This window comes from Schistocerca gregaria, unplaced genomic scaffold, assembly GCF_023897955.1.
Source record: "Schistocerca gregaria isolate iqSchGreg1 unplaced genomic scaffold, iqSchGreg1.2 ptg000180l, whole genome shotgun sequence".
NCBI classification, from domain to species: Eukaryota; Metazoa; Arthropoda; class Insecta; order Orthoptera; family Acrididae; genus Schistocerca; species Schistocerca gregaria.
This window is the reverse complement of record NW_026061730.1, coordinates 4,786,617-4,800,558: the sequence shown is the minus strand read 5'-3', so window position 1 is coordinate 4,800,558 and position 13,942 is coordinate 4,786,617. Positions and strand designations below refer to the sequence as shown.

Sequence of the window (13,942 nt, the reverse complement as noted above, 5' to 3'; positions counted from 1 at the left end):
GAAAACATTAGGCAGCATGGAGAGATTCTGTATGGGACCAACCAACCCAAACGAGTACTGTGTGATCTGTTGCCCAGCAGGTATCCAACGAGGCAGCACGGCTAGCTCAGTCGGTAGAGCATGAGACTCTTATTCACAGGGTCCTGGGTTCGAGCCCTACGCTGGGCGGAACGGATTTTTTTTCCACTGCAGATGTAAATTACCGATTTTCTGATTAACGTGATGTAATGGAAATAGCAACTTTAAAATATGCCTACGTCTCCATCAGTCGCAAGAAAACTGTATTTGAAGTGAAGGTGATTTTGTAGACATGTGTGAAAGTCATGTTCTGAAGCGCAAGTGGTTTTGGTTGGAGAGAACACGGCTACATGTCAGATGTGTAGCCAGGCAGTAATGGGTCGCCATAGCTGCAAATATTAGTCGAAAATATGAAGTGTTGTCAGCTGAAGTCTGATGATTCGGACGACCGTACGGACGAAGTACGCAAAAGTGCCGCTAGGCGGCGCCTGTTTAGCTCAGTGGTAGAGCATTGGTCTAGTAAACCAGGGGTCCTGAGTTCCATCCTCACAAGAGGAAGACGAATTTTGGAAATCAGTTGCGCATCGTGGACGTATAGCAAACAGTATCTGTGATGACGAACAATTAGCGACAGGCGTATTATTAAGAATCACTCTCAGATGTCATTAAGGCGAATGGCGCAGATAAAGCATTTGCCAAAGCGGTACGGCATAAGGTGGGACGAGGCAGTCTGAATTACATTTTATAGATGTATTTCTCACAAATCTCAGAGCCTCTCGTCGTCGTCGTCGTCGTCGTCATCGTCGTCGCCGCCGCCGCCGCTTCTGTAGAAGTAGCAAATGGCCATTGTAGCAAATGCGGCGGGGGACACCCTGCCATCGATTCCGAATGCGCAAAGTGTGTGGTCTTGTTTTCCTGTCTATGTTTGGTCGGTGTCGTAAGAGGTTGAATGTAACGAATGGGTGGGAAAGAGTAAGGGGCAGCGGCTGTGTGGAACGAAAACACAATTCCTCAGGGGGTGTGAGCGTTTCGAAATGAGTCGTATATAAGTTATACTTGGTCGTCAGTGACCGTGTGGCCTAATGGATAAGGCGTTGGACTTCGGATCCGAAGATTGCAGGTTCGAATCCTGTCACGGTCGTGTTTTCTCAGTTCTGAAAAAGAAACACACCGTTTTAATGTAGCAATTGAGCAGTACGAAACAGTCTGAATGTTGCTGTTGACCATTATTTGCATGGAGTTCCTCTTGAGCTTGAAACACACACAACAAGACCGGTGTTAACTAGCGAAATGGTCGGCAGGGTGCCGTCACTGCGAGTTATGACTTTCACTTGCACATCCAAAAAAAAAAAAAAAAAAAAGAAAGGTCGGTAGAGCATGAGACTATTATTCACAGGGTCGTGGGTTCGAGCCCTACGCTGGGCGGAACGGAATTTTTTTCCGCTGCAGATGTAAATTACCGATTTTCTGATTAACGTGATGTAATGGAAATAGCAACTTTAAAATTTGCCTACGTCTCCATCAGTCGCAAGAAAACTGTATTTGAAGTGAAGGTGATTTTGTAGACATGTGTGAAAGTCATGTTCTGAAGTGCAAGTGGTTTTGGTTGGAGAGAACATGGCTACGTGTCAGATGTGTAGCCAAGCAGTAATGGGTCGCCATAGCTGCAAATATTAGTCGAAAATATGAAGTGTTGTCAGCTGAAGTCTGATGATTCGGACGACCGTACGGACGAAGTAAGCAAAAGTGCCGCTAGGCGGCGACTGTTTAGCTCAGTGGTAGAGCATTGGTCTAGTAAACCAGGGGTCCTGAGTTCCATCCTCACAAGAGGAAGACGAATTTTGGAAATCAGTTGCGCATCGTGGACGTATAGCAAACAGTATCTGTGATGACGAACAATTAGGGACAGGCGTATTATCAAGAATTACTCTCAGATGTGATTAAGGCGAATTGCGCAGATAAAGCATTTGCCAAAGCGGTAGGGCATAAGGTGGGACGAGGCAGTCTGAATTACATTTTATAGATGTATTTCTCACAAATCTCAGAGCCTGTCGTCGTCGTCGTCGTCGTCGTCGTCGTCGTCGTCGTCGCCGCCGCCGCCGCTTCTGCAGAAGTAGCAAATGGCCATCGTAGCAAATGCGGCGAGGGACACCCTGCCATCGATTCCGAATGCGCAAAGTGTGTGGTCTTGTTTTCCTGTCTATGTTTGGTCGGTCTCGTAAGAGGTTGAATGTAAGGAATGGGTGGGAAAGAGTAAGGGGCAGCGGCTGTGTGGAACGAAAACACAATTCCTCAGGGGGTGTGAGCGTTTCGAAATGAGTCGTATATAAGTTATACTTGGTCGTCAGTGACCGTGTGGCCTAATGGATAAGGCGTTGGACTTCGGATCCGAAGATTGCAGGTTCGAATCCTGTCACGGCCGTGTTTTTCCAGTTCTGAAAAAGAAACATACCGTTTTAATGTAGCAATTGAGCAGTACGAAACCGTCTGAATGTTGCTGTTGACCATTTCGTACTTGGAGATGGTCTTGAACCTGAAACACACACTCATGACCGGTGTTAACTAGCGAAATGGTCGGCAGAGTGCCCTCACCGCGATTTTTGACTGTCACTTGCACATCTAAAACAACGTCGGAAAGTAACTCGTTCGGCTTTTGAGTCACATCAAGTGTGTGTGTTAATTTTGACGCCGCTAGCTCTGCAGATTTTCATGCAATTCCTTTACCTCTCAGAAGTGAATATGATATAAAAGTGAAGTACGTGACGAGTGTGACGTTAGGAAAACATTAGGCAGCATGGAGAGATTCTGTATGGGACCAACCAACCCAAACGAGTACTGTGTGATCTGTTGCCCAGCAGGTATCCAACGAGGCAGCACGGCTAGCTCAGTCGGTAGAGCATGAGACTCTTATACACAGGGTCCTGGGTTCGAGCCCTACGCTAGGCGGAACGGATTTTTTTTCCACTGCAGATGTAAATTACCGATTTTCTGATTAACGTGATGTAATGGAAGTAGCAACTTTAAAATATGCCTACGTCTCCATCAGTCGCAAGAAAACTGTATTTGAAGTGAAGGTGATTTTGTAGACATGTGTGAAAGTCATGTTCTGAAGCGCAAGTGGTTTTGGCTGGAGAGAACACGGCTACATGTCAGATGTGTAGCCAGGCAGTAATGGGTCGCCATAGCTGCAAATATTAGTCGAAAATATGAAGTGTTGTCAGCTGAAGTCTGATGATTCGGACGACCGTACAGACGAAGTAAGCAAAAGTGCCGCTAGGCGGCGACTGTTTAGCTCAGTGGTAGAGCATTGGTCTAGTAAACCAGGGGTCCTGAGTTCCATCCTCACAAGAGGAAGACGAATTTTGGAAATCAGTTGCGCATCGTGGACGTATAGCAAACAGTATCTGTGATGACGAACAATTAGGGACAGGCGTATTATCAAGAATTACTCTCAGATGTGATTAAGGCGAATTGCGCAGATAAAGCATTTGCCAAAGCGGTAGGGCATAAGGTGGGACGAGGCAGTCTGAATTACATTTTATAGATGTATTTCTCACAAATCTCAGAGCCTGTCGTCGTCGTCGTCGTCGTCGTCGCCACCGCCGCCGCCGCTTCTGCAGAAGTAGCAAATGGCCATCGTAGCAAATGCGGCGAGGGACACCCTGCCATCGATTCCGAATGCGCAAAGTGTGTGGTCTTGTTTTCCTGTCTATGTTTGGTCGGTCTCGTAAGAGGTTGAATGTAACGAATGGGTGGGAAAGAGTAAGGGGCAGCGGCTGTGTGGAACGAAAACACAATTCCTCTGGGGGTGTGAGCGTTTCGAAATGAGTCGTATATTAGTTATACTTGGTCGTCAGTGACCGTGTGGGCTAATGGATAAGGCGTTGGACTTCGGATCCGAAGATTGCAGGTTCGAATCATGTCACGGCCGTGCTTTTCCAGTTCTGAAAAAGAAACATACCGTTTTAATGTAGCAATTGAGCAGTACGAAACCGTCTGAATGTTGCTGTTGACCATTTTGTACTTGGAGATGGTCTTGAACCTGAAACACACACTCATGACCGGTGTTAACTAGCGAAATGGTCGGCAGAGTGCCCTCACCGCGATTTTTGACTGTCACTTGCACATCTAAAACAACGTCGGAAAGTAACTCGTTCGGCTTTTGAGTCACATCAAGTGTGTGTGTTAATTTTGACGCCGCTAGCTCTGCAGATTTTCATGCAATTAATTTACCTCTCAGAAGTGAATATGATATAAAAGTGAAGTACGTGACGAGTGTGACGTTAGGAAAACATTAGGCAGCATGGAGAGATTCTGTATGGGACCAACCAACCCAAACGAGTACTGTGTGATCTGTTGCCCAGCAGGTATCCAACGAGGCAGCACGGCTAGCTCAGTCGGTAGAGCATGAGACTCTTATTCACAGGGTCCTGGGTTCGAGCCCTACGCTGGGCGGAACGGGTTTTTTTTCCACTGCAGATGTAAATTACCGATTTTCTGATTAACGTGATGTAATGGAAGTAGCAACTTTAAAATTTGCCTACGTCTCCATCAGTCGCAAGAAAACTGTATTTGAAGTGAAGGTGATTTTGTAGACATGTGTGAAAGTCATGTTCTGAAGTGCAAGTGGTTTTGGTTGGAGAGAACATGGCTACGTGTCAGATGTGTAGCCAAGCAGTAATGGGTCGCCATAGCTGCAAATATTAGTCGAAAATATGGAGTGTTGTCAGCTGAAGTCTGATGATTCAGACGACCGTACGGACGTAGTACGCAAAAGTGCCGCTAGGCGTCGCCTGTTTAGCTCAGTGGTAGAGCATTGGTCTAGTAAACCAGGGGTCCTGAGTTCCATCCTCACAAGAGCAAGACGAATTTTGGAAATCAGTTGCGCATCGTGGAGGTATAGCAAACAGTATCTGTGATGGCGAACAATTAGCGACAGGCGTATTATCAAGAATCACTCTCAGATGTCATTAAGGCGAATGGCGCAGATAAAGCATTTGCCAAAGCGGTACAGCATAAGGTGGGACGAGGCAGTCTGAATTACATTTTATAGATGTATTTCTCACAAATCTCAGAGCCTCTCGCGGTCGTCGTCGTCGTCGTCGCCGCCGCTTCTGCAGAAGTAGCAAATGGCCATCGTAGCAAATGCGGCGAGGGACACCCTGCCATCGATTCCGAATGCGCAAAGTGTGTGGTCTTGTTTTCCTGTCTATGTTTGGTCGGTCTCGTAAGAGGTTGAATGTAACGAATGGGTGGGAAAGAGTAAGGGGCAGCGGCTGTGTGGAACGAAAACACAATTCCTCAGGGGGTGTGAGCGTTTCGAAATGACTCGTATATAAGTTATACTTGGTCTTCAGTGACCGTGTGGCCTAATGTATAAGGCGTCGGACTTCGGATCCGAAGATTGCAGGTTCGAATCCTGTCACGGTCGTGTTTTTCCAGTTCTGAAAAAGAAACACACCATTTTAATGTAGCAATTGAGCAGTACGAAACCGTCTGAATGTTGCTGTTGACCATTATTTGCACGGAGTTCCTCTTGAGCTTGAAACACACACAACAAGACCGGTGTTAACTAGCGAAATGGTCGGCAGGGTGCCGTCACTCGAGTTTTGACTTTCACTTGCACATCCAAAAAAAAAAAAAAAAAAGGTCGGTAGAGCATGAGACTCTTATTCACAGGGTCGTGGGTTCGAGCCCTACGCTGGGCGGAACGGAATTTTTTTCCGCTGCAGATGTAAATTACCGATTTTCTGATTAACGTGATGTAATGGAAATAGCAACTTTAAAATTTGCCTACGTCTCCATCAGTCGCAAGAAAACTGTATTTGAAGTGAAGGTGATTTTGTAGACATGTGTGAAAGTCATGTTCTGAAGTGCAAGTGGTTTTGGTTGGAGAGAACATGGCTACGTGTCAGATGTGTAGCCAAGCAGTAATGGGTCGCCATAGCTGCAAATATTAGTCGAAAATATGGAGTGTTGTCAGCTGAAGTCTGATGATTCAGACGACCGTACGGACGTAGTACGCAAAAGTGCCGCTAGGCGTCGCCTGTTTAGCTCAGTGGTAGAGCATTGGTCTAGTAAACCAGGGGTCCTGAGTTCCATCCTCACAAGAGGAAGACGAATTTTGGAAATCAGTTGCGCATCGTGGAGGTATAGCAAACAGTATCTGTGATGGCGAACAATTAGCGACAGGCGTATTATCAAGAATCACTCTCAGATGTCATTAAGGCGAATGGCGCAGATAAAGCATTTGCCAAAGCGGTACAGCATAAGGTGGGACGAGGCAGTCTGAATTACATTTAATAGATGTATTTCTCACAAATCTCAGAGCCAGTCGTCGTCGTCGTCGTCGTCGTCGTCGTCGTCGTCGTCGTCGCCGCCGCCGCCGCCGCTTCTGCAGAAGTAGCAAATGGCCATCTTAGCAAATGCGGCGAGGGACACCCTGCCATCGATTCCGAATGCGCAATGTGTGTGGTCTTGTTTTCCTGTCTATGTTTGGTCGGTCTCGTAAGAGGTTGAATGTAACGAATGGGTGGGAGGAGTAAGGGGCAGCGGCTGTGTGGAACGAAAACACAATTCCTCAGGGGGTGTGAGCGTTTCGAAATGACTCGTATATAAGTTATACTTGGTCTTCAGTGACCGTGTGGCCTAATGGATAAGGCGTCGGACTTCGGATCCGAAGATTGCAGGTTCGAATCCTGTCACGGTCGTGTTTTTCCAGTTCTGAAAAAGAAACACACCGTTTTAATGTAGCAATTGAGCAGTACGAAACCGTCTGAATGTTGCTGTTGACCATTATTTGCATGGAGTTCCTCTTGTGCTTGAAACACACACAACAAGACCGGTGTTAACTAGCGAAATGGTCGGCAGGGTGCCGTCACTGCGAGTTTTGACTTTCACTTGCACATCCAAAAAAAAAAAAAAAAAAAAAAAGGTCGGTAGAGCATGAGACTCTTATTCACAGGGTCGTGGGTTCGAGCCCTACGCTGGGCGGAACGGAATTTTTTTCCGCTGCAGATGTAAATTACCGATTTTCTGATTAACCTGATGTAATGGAAATAGCAACTTTAAAATTTGCCTACGTCTCCATCAGTCGCAAGAAAACTGTATTTGAAGTGAAGGTGATTTTGTAGACATGTGTGAAAGTCATGTTCTGAAGTGCAAGTGGTTTTGGTTGGAGAGAACATGGCTACGTGTCAGATGTGTAGCCAAGCAGTAATGGGTCGCCATAGCTGCAAATATTAGTCGAAAATATGAAGTGTTGTCAGCTGAAGTCTGATGATTCGGACGACCTTACGGACGAAGTAAGCAAAAGTGCCGCTAGGCGGCGCCTGTTTAGCTCAGTGGTAGAGCATTGGTCTAGTAAACCAGGGGTCCTGAGTTCCATCCTCACAAGAGGAAGACGAATTTTGGAAATCAGTTGCGCATCGTGGACGTATAGCAAACAGTATCTGTGATGACGAACAATTAGCGACAGGCGTATTATCAAGAATTACTCTCAGATGTGATTAAGGCGAATTGCGCAGATAAAGCATTTGCCAAAGCGGTAGGGCATAAGGTGGGACGAGGCAGTCTGAATTACATTTTATAGATGTATTTCTCACAAATCTCAGAGCCTCTCGTCGTCGTCGTCGTCGTCGTCGTCGTCGTCGTCGCCGCCGCCGCCGCCGCTTCTGCAGAAGTAGCAAATGGCCATCGTAGCAAATGCGGCGAGGGACACCCTGCCATCGATTCCGAATGCGCAAAGTGTGTGGTCTTGTTTTCCTGTCTATGTTTGGTCGGTCTCGTAAGAGGTTGAATGTAACGAATGGGTGGGAAAGAGTAAGGGGCAGCGGCTGTGTGGAACGAAAACACAATTCCTCAGGGGGTGTGAGCGTTTCGAAATTAGTCGTATATAAGTTATACTTGGTCGTCAGTGGCCGTGTGGCCTAATGGATGAGGCGTCAGACTTCGGATCCGAAGATTGCAGTTTCGAATCCTGTCACGGTCGTGTTTTTCCAGTTCTGAAAAAGAAACATACCGTTTTAATGTAGCAATTGAGCAGTACGAAACCGTCTGAATGTTGCTGTTGACCATTATTTGCTTGGAGTTCCTCTTGAGCTTGAAACACACACAACAAGACCGGTGTTAACTAGCGAAATGGTCGGCAGGGTGCCGTCACTGCGAGTTTTGACTTTCACTTGCACATCCAAAAAAAAAAAAAAAAAAAAAAAAAAAGGTCCGTAGAGCATGAGACTCTTATTCACAGGGTCCTGGGTTCGAGCCCTACGCTGGGCGGAACGGGTTTTTTTTCCACTGCAGATGTAAATTACCGATTTTCTGATTAACGTGATGTAATGGAAGTAGCAACTTTAAAATTTGCCAACGTCTCCATCAGTCGCAAGAAAACTGTATTTGAAGTGAAGGTGATTTTGTAGACATGTGTGAAAGTCATGTTCTGAAGTGCAAGTGGTTTTGGTTGGAGAGAACATGGCTACGTGTCAGATGTGTAGCCAAGCAGTAATGGGTCGCCATAGCTGCAAATATTAGTCGAAAATATGAAGTGTTGTCAGCTGATGTCTGATGATTCAGACGACCGTACGGACGAAGTACGCAAAAGTGCCGCTAGGCGTCGCCTGTTTAGCTCAGTGGTAGAGCATTGGTCTAGTAAACCAGGGGTCGTGAGTTCCATCCTCACAAAAGGAAGACGAATTTTGGAAATCAGTTGCGCATCGTGGAGGTATAGCAAACAGTATCTGTGATGACGAACAATTAGCGACAGGCGTATTATTAAAAATCACTCTCAGATGTGATTAAGGCGAATGGCGCAGATAAAGCATTTGCCAAAGCGGTACGGCATAAGGTGGGACGAGGCAGTCTGAATTACATTTTATAGATGTATTTCTCACAAATCTCAGAGCCTCTCGCGATCGTCGTCGTCGTCGTCGTCGTCGTCGTCGTCGTCGTTGCCGCCGCTTCTGCAGAAGTAGCAAATGCCCATCGTAGCAAATGCGGCGAGGGACACCCTGCCATCGATTCCGAATGCGCAAAGTGTGTGGTCTTGTTTTCCTGTCTATGTTTGGTCGGTCTCGTAAGAGGTTGAATGTAAGGAATGGGTGGGAAAGAGTAAGGGGCAGCGGCTGTGTGGAACGAAAACACAATTCCTCAGGGGGTGTGAGCGTTTCGAAATGAGTCGTATATAAGTTATACTTGGTCGTCAGTGACCGTGTGGCCTAATGGATGAGGCGTCAGACTTCGGATCTGAAAATTGCAGGTTCGAATCCTGTCACGGTCGTGTTTTTCCAGTTCTGAAAAAGAAACATACCGTTTTAATGTAGCAATTGAGCAGTACGAAACCGTCTGAATGTTGCTGTTGACCATTTTGTACTTGGAGATGGTCTTGAACCTGAAACACACACACATGACCGGTGTTAACTAGCGAAATGGTCGGCAGAGTGCCCTCACCGCGATTTTTGACTGGCACTTGCACATCTAAAACAAATTCGGAAAGTAACTCGTTCGGCTTTTGAGTCACATCAAGTATGTGTGTTAATTTTGACGCCGCTAGCTCTGCAGATTTTCATGCAATTCCTTTACCTCTCAGAAGTGAATATGATATAAAAGTGAAGTACGTGACGAGTGTGACGTTAGGAGAACATTAGGCAGCATGGAGAGATTCTGTATGGGACCAACCAACCCAAACGAGTACTGTGTGATCTGCTGCCCAGGAGGTATCCAACGAGGCAGCACGGCTAGCTCAGTCGGTAGAGCATGAGACTCTTATTCACAGGGTCGTGGGTTCGAGCCCTACGCTGGGCGGAATGGAATTTTTTTCCGCTGCAGATGTAAATTACCGATGTTCTGATTAACGTGATGTAATGGAAATAGCAACTTTAAAATTTGCCTACGTTTCCATCAGTCGCAAGAAAACTGTATTCGAAGTGAAGGTGATTTTGGAGACATGTGTGAAAGTCATGTTCTGAAGTGCAAGTGGTTTTGGTTGGAGAGAACACGGCTACGTGTCAGATGTGTAGCCAAGCAGTAATGGGTCGCCATAGCTGCAAATATTAGTCGAAAATATAAAGTGTTGTCAGCTGAAGTCTGATGATTCAGACGACCGTACGGACGAAGTACGCAAAAGTGCCGCTAGGCGGCGCCTGTTTAGCTCAGTGGTAGAGCATTGGTCTAGTAATCCAGGGGTCGTGAGTTCCATCCTCACAGGAGGAAGACGAATTTTGGAAATCAGTTGCGCATCGTGGACGTATAGCAAACAGTATCTGAGATGACGAACAATTAGCGACAGGCGTATTATCAAGAATTACTCTCAGATGTGATTAAGGCGAATGGCGCAGATAAAGCATTTGCCAAAGCGGTACGGCATAAGGTGGGACGAGGCAGTCTGAATTACATTTTATAGATGTATTTCTCACAAATCTCTGAGCCTCTCGCGATCGTCGTCGTCGTCGTCGTCGTCGTCGTCGTTGCCGCCGCTTCTGCAGAAGTAGCAAATGCCCATCGTAGCAAATGCGGCGAGGGACACCCTGCCATCGATTCCGAATGCGCAAAGTGTGTGGTCTTGTTTTCCTGTCTATGTTTGGTCGGTCTCGTAAGAGGTTGAATGTAAGGAATGGGTGGGAAAGAGTAAGGGGCAGCGGCTGTGTGGAACGAAAACACAATTCCTCAGGGGGTGTGAGCGTTTCGAAATGAGTCGTATATAAGTTATACTTGGTCGTCAGTGACCGTGTGGCCTAATGGATGAGGCGTCAGACTTCGGATCCGAAAATTGCAGGATTGAATCCTGTCACGGTCGTGTTTTTCCAGTTCTGAAAAAGAAACATACCGTTTTAATGTAGCAATTGAGCAGTACGAAACCGTCTGAATGTTGCTGTTGACCATTTTGTACTTGGAGATGGTCTTGAACCTGAAACACACACACATGACCGGTGTTAACTAGCGAAATGGTCGGCAGAGTGCCCTCACCGCGATTTTTGACTGGCACTTGCACATCTAAAACAAATTCGGAAAGTAACTCGTTCGGCTTTTGAGTCACATCAAGTATGTGTGTTAATTTTGACGCCGCTAGCTCTGCAGATTTTCATGCAATTCCTTTACCTCTCAGAAGTGAATATGATATAAAAGTGAAGTACGTGACGAGTGTGACGTTAGGAGAACATTAGGCAGCATGGAGAGATTCTGTATGGGACCAACCAACCCAAACGAGTACTGTGTGATCTGCTGCCCAGGAGGTATCCAAAGAGGCAGCACGGCTAGCTCAGTCGGTAGAGCATGAGACTCTTATTCACAGGGTCGTGGGTTCGAGCCCTACGCTGGGCGGAACGGAATTTTTTTCCGCTGCAGATGTAAATTACCGATGTTCTGATTAACGTGATGTAATGGAAATAGCAACTTTAAAATTTGCCTACGTTTCCATCAGTCGCAAGAAAACTGTATTCGAAGTGAAGGTGATTTTGGAGACATGTGTGAAAGTCATGTTCTGAAGTGCAAGTGGTTTTGGTTGGAGAGAACACGGCTACGTGTCATATGTGTAGCCAAGCAGTAATGGGTCGCCATAGCTGCAAATATTAGTCGAAAATATAAAGTGTTGTCAGCTGAAGTCTGATGATTCAGACGACCGTACGGACGAAGTACGCAAAAGTGCCGCTAGGCGGCGCCTGTTTAGCTCAGTGGTAGAGCATTGGTCTAGTAAACCAGGGGTCGTGAGTTCCATCCTCACAGGAGGAAGACGAATTTTGGAAATCAGTTGCGCATCGTGGACGTATAGCAAACAGTATCTGAGATGACGAACAATTAGCGACAGGCGTATTATCAAGAATTACTCTCAGATGTGATTAAGGCGAATGGCGCAGATAAAGCATTTGCCAAAGCGGTACGGCATAAGGTGGGACGAGGCAGTCTGAATTACATTTTATAGATGTATTTCTCACAAATCTCAGAGCCTCTCGCGATCGTCGTCGTCGTCGTCGTCGTCGTCGTCGCCGCTTCTGCAGAAGTAGCAAATGCCCATCGTAGCAAATGCGGCGAGGGACACCCTGCCATCGATTCCGAATGCGCAAAGTGTGTGGTCTTGTTTTCCTGTCTATGTTTGGTCGGTCTCGTAAGAGGTTGAATGTAACGAATGGGTGGGAAAGTGTAAGGTGCAGCGGCTGTGTGGAAAGAAAGCACAATTCCTCAGGTGGGAGTGAGCGTTCCAAAATGAGTCATATATAAGTTATACTTGGTCGTCAGTGACTGTGTGGCCTAATGGATAAGGCGTCGGACTTCGGATCCGAAGGTTGCAGGTTCGAATAGTGACACGGTCATGTTTTTCCAGTTCTGAAAAAGAAACATATCGTTTTAATGTAGCAATTGAGCAGTACGAAACCGTCTGAATGTTGCTGTTGAGCACTTTGTGCTTGGAGATGGTCTTGAGCTTGAAACACACACAACAAGACCGGTGTTAACTAGCGAAATGGTCGGAAGTGGCCTCACAGTGAGGTGTGACTGGCACTTGCACATCTAAAACAACCTCGGAAAGTAACTCGTTCGGCTTTTCAGTCACATCAAGTATGTGTGTTAATTTTGACGCCGCTAGCTCTGCAGATTTTCATGCAATTCCTTTACCTCTCAGAAGTGAATATGATATAAAAGTGAAGTACGTGACGAGTGTGACTTTAGGAAAACATTAGGAAGCATGGAGAGATTCTGTAGGGGACCACGCAACCCAAACGAGTACTGTGTGGTCTGCTGCAAAGGAGATATGCAACGAGGCAGCACGGCTAGCTCAGTCGGTAGAGCATGAGACTCTTATTCACGGGGTCCTGGGTTCGAGCCCTACGCTGGGTGGAACGGAATTTTTTTCCGCTGCAGATGTAAATTACCGATGTTCTGATTAACGTGATGTAATGGAAGTAGCACCTTTAAAATTTGCCTACGTTTCCATCAGTCGCAAGAAAACTGTATTCGAAGTGAAGGTGATTTTGGAGACATGTGTGAAAGTCATGTTCTGAAGTGCAAGTGGTTTTGGTTGGAGAGAACACGGCTACGTGTCAGATGTGTAGCCAAGCAGTAATGGGTCGCCATAGCTGCAAATATTAGTCGAAAATATGAAGTGTTGTCAGCTGAAGTCTGATGATTCAGACGACCGTACGGACGAAGTACGCAAAAGTGCCGCTAGGCGGCGCCTGTTTAGCTCAGTGGTAGAGCATTGGTCTAGTAAACCAGGGGTCGTGAGTTCCATCCTCACAGGAGGAAGACGAATTTTGGAAATCAGTTGCGCATCGTGCACGTATAGCAAACAGTATCTGTGATGACAAACAATTAGCGACAGGCGTATTATCAAGAATTACTCTCAGATGTGATTAAATGAATGGCGCAGATAAAGCATTTGCCAAAGCGGTACGGCATAAGGTGGGACGAGGCAGTCTGAATTACATTTTAAAGATGTATTTCTCACAAATCTCAGAGCCTCTCGCGGTCGTCGTCGTCGTCGTCGTCGTCGTCGTCGTCGTCGTCGTCGGCGCCGCCGCTTCTGCAGAAGTAGCAAATGGCCATCGTAGCAAATGCGGCGAGGGACACCCTGCCATCGATTCCGAATGCGCAAAGTGTGTGGTCTTGTTTTCCTGTCTATGTTTGATCGGCCTTGTAAGAGGTTGAATGTAACGAATGGGTGGGAAAGAGTAAGGGGCAGCGGCTGTGTGGAACGAAAACACAATTCCTCAGGGGGTGTGAGCGTTTCGAAATGAGTGGTATATAAGTTATACTTAGTCGTCAGTGACCGTGTGGCCTAATGGATGAGGCGTCAGATTTCGGATCCGAAGATTGCAGGTTCGAATCCTGTCACGGTCGTGTTTTTCCAGTTCTGAAAAAGAAACATACCGTTTTAATGTAGCAATTGAGCAGTACGAAACCGTCTGAATGTTGCTGTTGACCATTATTTGCTTGGAGT

The 13,942-nt window shown here is 46.5% G+C and overlaps 10 non-coding genes across 10 annotated transcripts; all 10 read left to right on the top strand.

Moving 5' to 3' along the window:
• The first annotated feature begins 95 nt into the window (after positions 1-95).
• On the top strand, positions 96-168 carry Trnak-cuu (transfer RNA lysine (anticodon CUU)). Its single transcript has one exon. It is a non-coding gene; the product is annotated as a tRNA-Lys (tRNA).
• A 918-nt stretch (positions 169-1,086) lies between these two features.
• On the top strand, positions 1,087-1,159 carry Trnar-ucg (transfer RNA arginine (anticodon UCG)). Its single transcript has one exon. It is a non-coding gene; the product is annotated as a tRNA-Arg (tRNA).
• Positions 1,160-2,367: 1,208 nt separating this feature from the next.
• On the top strand, positions 2,368-2,440 carry Trnar-ucg (transfer RNA arginine (anticodon UCG)). Its single transcript has one exon. It is a non-coding gene; the product is annotated as a tRNA-Arg (tRNA).
• A 1,960-nt stretch (positions 2,441-4,400) lies between these two features.
• On the top strand, positions 4,401-4,473 carry Trnak-cuu (transfer RNA lysine (anticodon CUU)). The gene has a single exon. It is a non-coding gene; the product is annotated as a tRNA-Lys (tRNA).
• A 903-nt stretch (positions 4,474-5,376) lies between these two features.
• Trnar-ucg (transfer RNA arginine (anticodon UCG)) lies at positions 5,377-5,449 on the top strand. The gene has a single exon. It is a non-coding gene; the product is annotated as a tRNA-Arg (tRNA).
• A 1,206-nt stretch (positions 5,450-6,655) lies between these two features.
• Positions 6,656-6,728, top strand: Trnar-ucg (transfer RNA arginine (anticodon UCG)). Its single transcript has one exon. It is a non-coding gene; the product is annotated as a tRNA-Arg (tRNA).
• Positions 6,729-8,631: 1,903 nt separating this feature from the next.
• On the top strand, positions 8,632-8,703 carry Trnat-agu (transfer RNA threonine (anticodon AGU)). Its single transcript has one exon. It is a non-coding gene; the product is annotated as a tRNA-Thr (tRNA).
• Positions 8,704-9,219: 516 nt separating this feature from the next.
• On the top strand, positions 9,220-9,292 carry Trnar-ucg (transfer RNA arginine (anticodon UCG)). Its single transcript has one exon. It is a non-coding gene; the product is annotated as a tRNA-Arg (tRNA).
• A 451-nt stretch (positions 9,293-9,743) lies between these two features.
• Trnak-cuu (transfer RNA lysine (anticodon CUU)) lies at positions 9,744-9,816 on the top strand. The gene has a single exon. It is a non-coding gene; the product is annotated as a tRNA-Lys (tRNA).
• A 1,442-nt stretch (positions 9,817-11,258) lies between these two features.
• On the top strand, positions 11,259-11,331 carry Trnak-cuu (transfer RNA lysine (anticodon CUU)). Its single transcript has one exon. It is a non-coding gene; the product is annotated as a tRNA-Lys (tRNA).
• Positions 11,332-13,942: the final 2,611 nt, after the last annotated feature.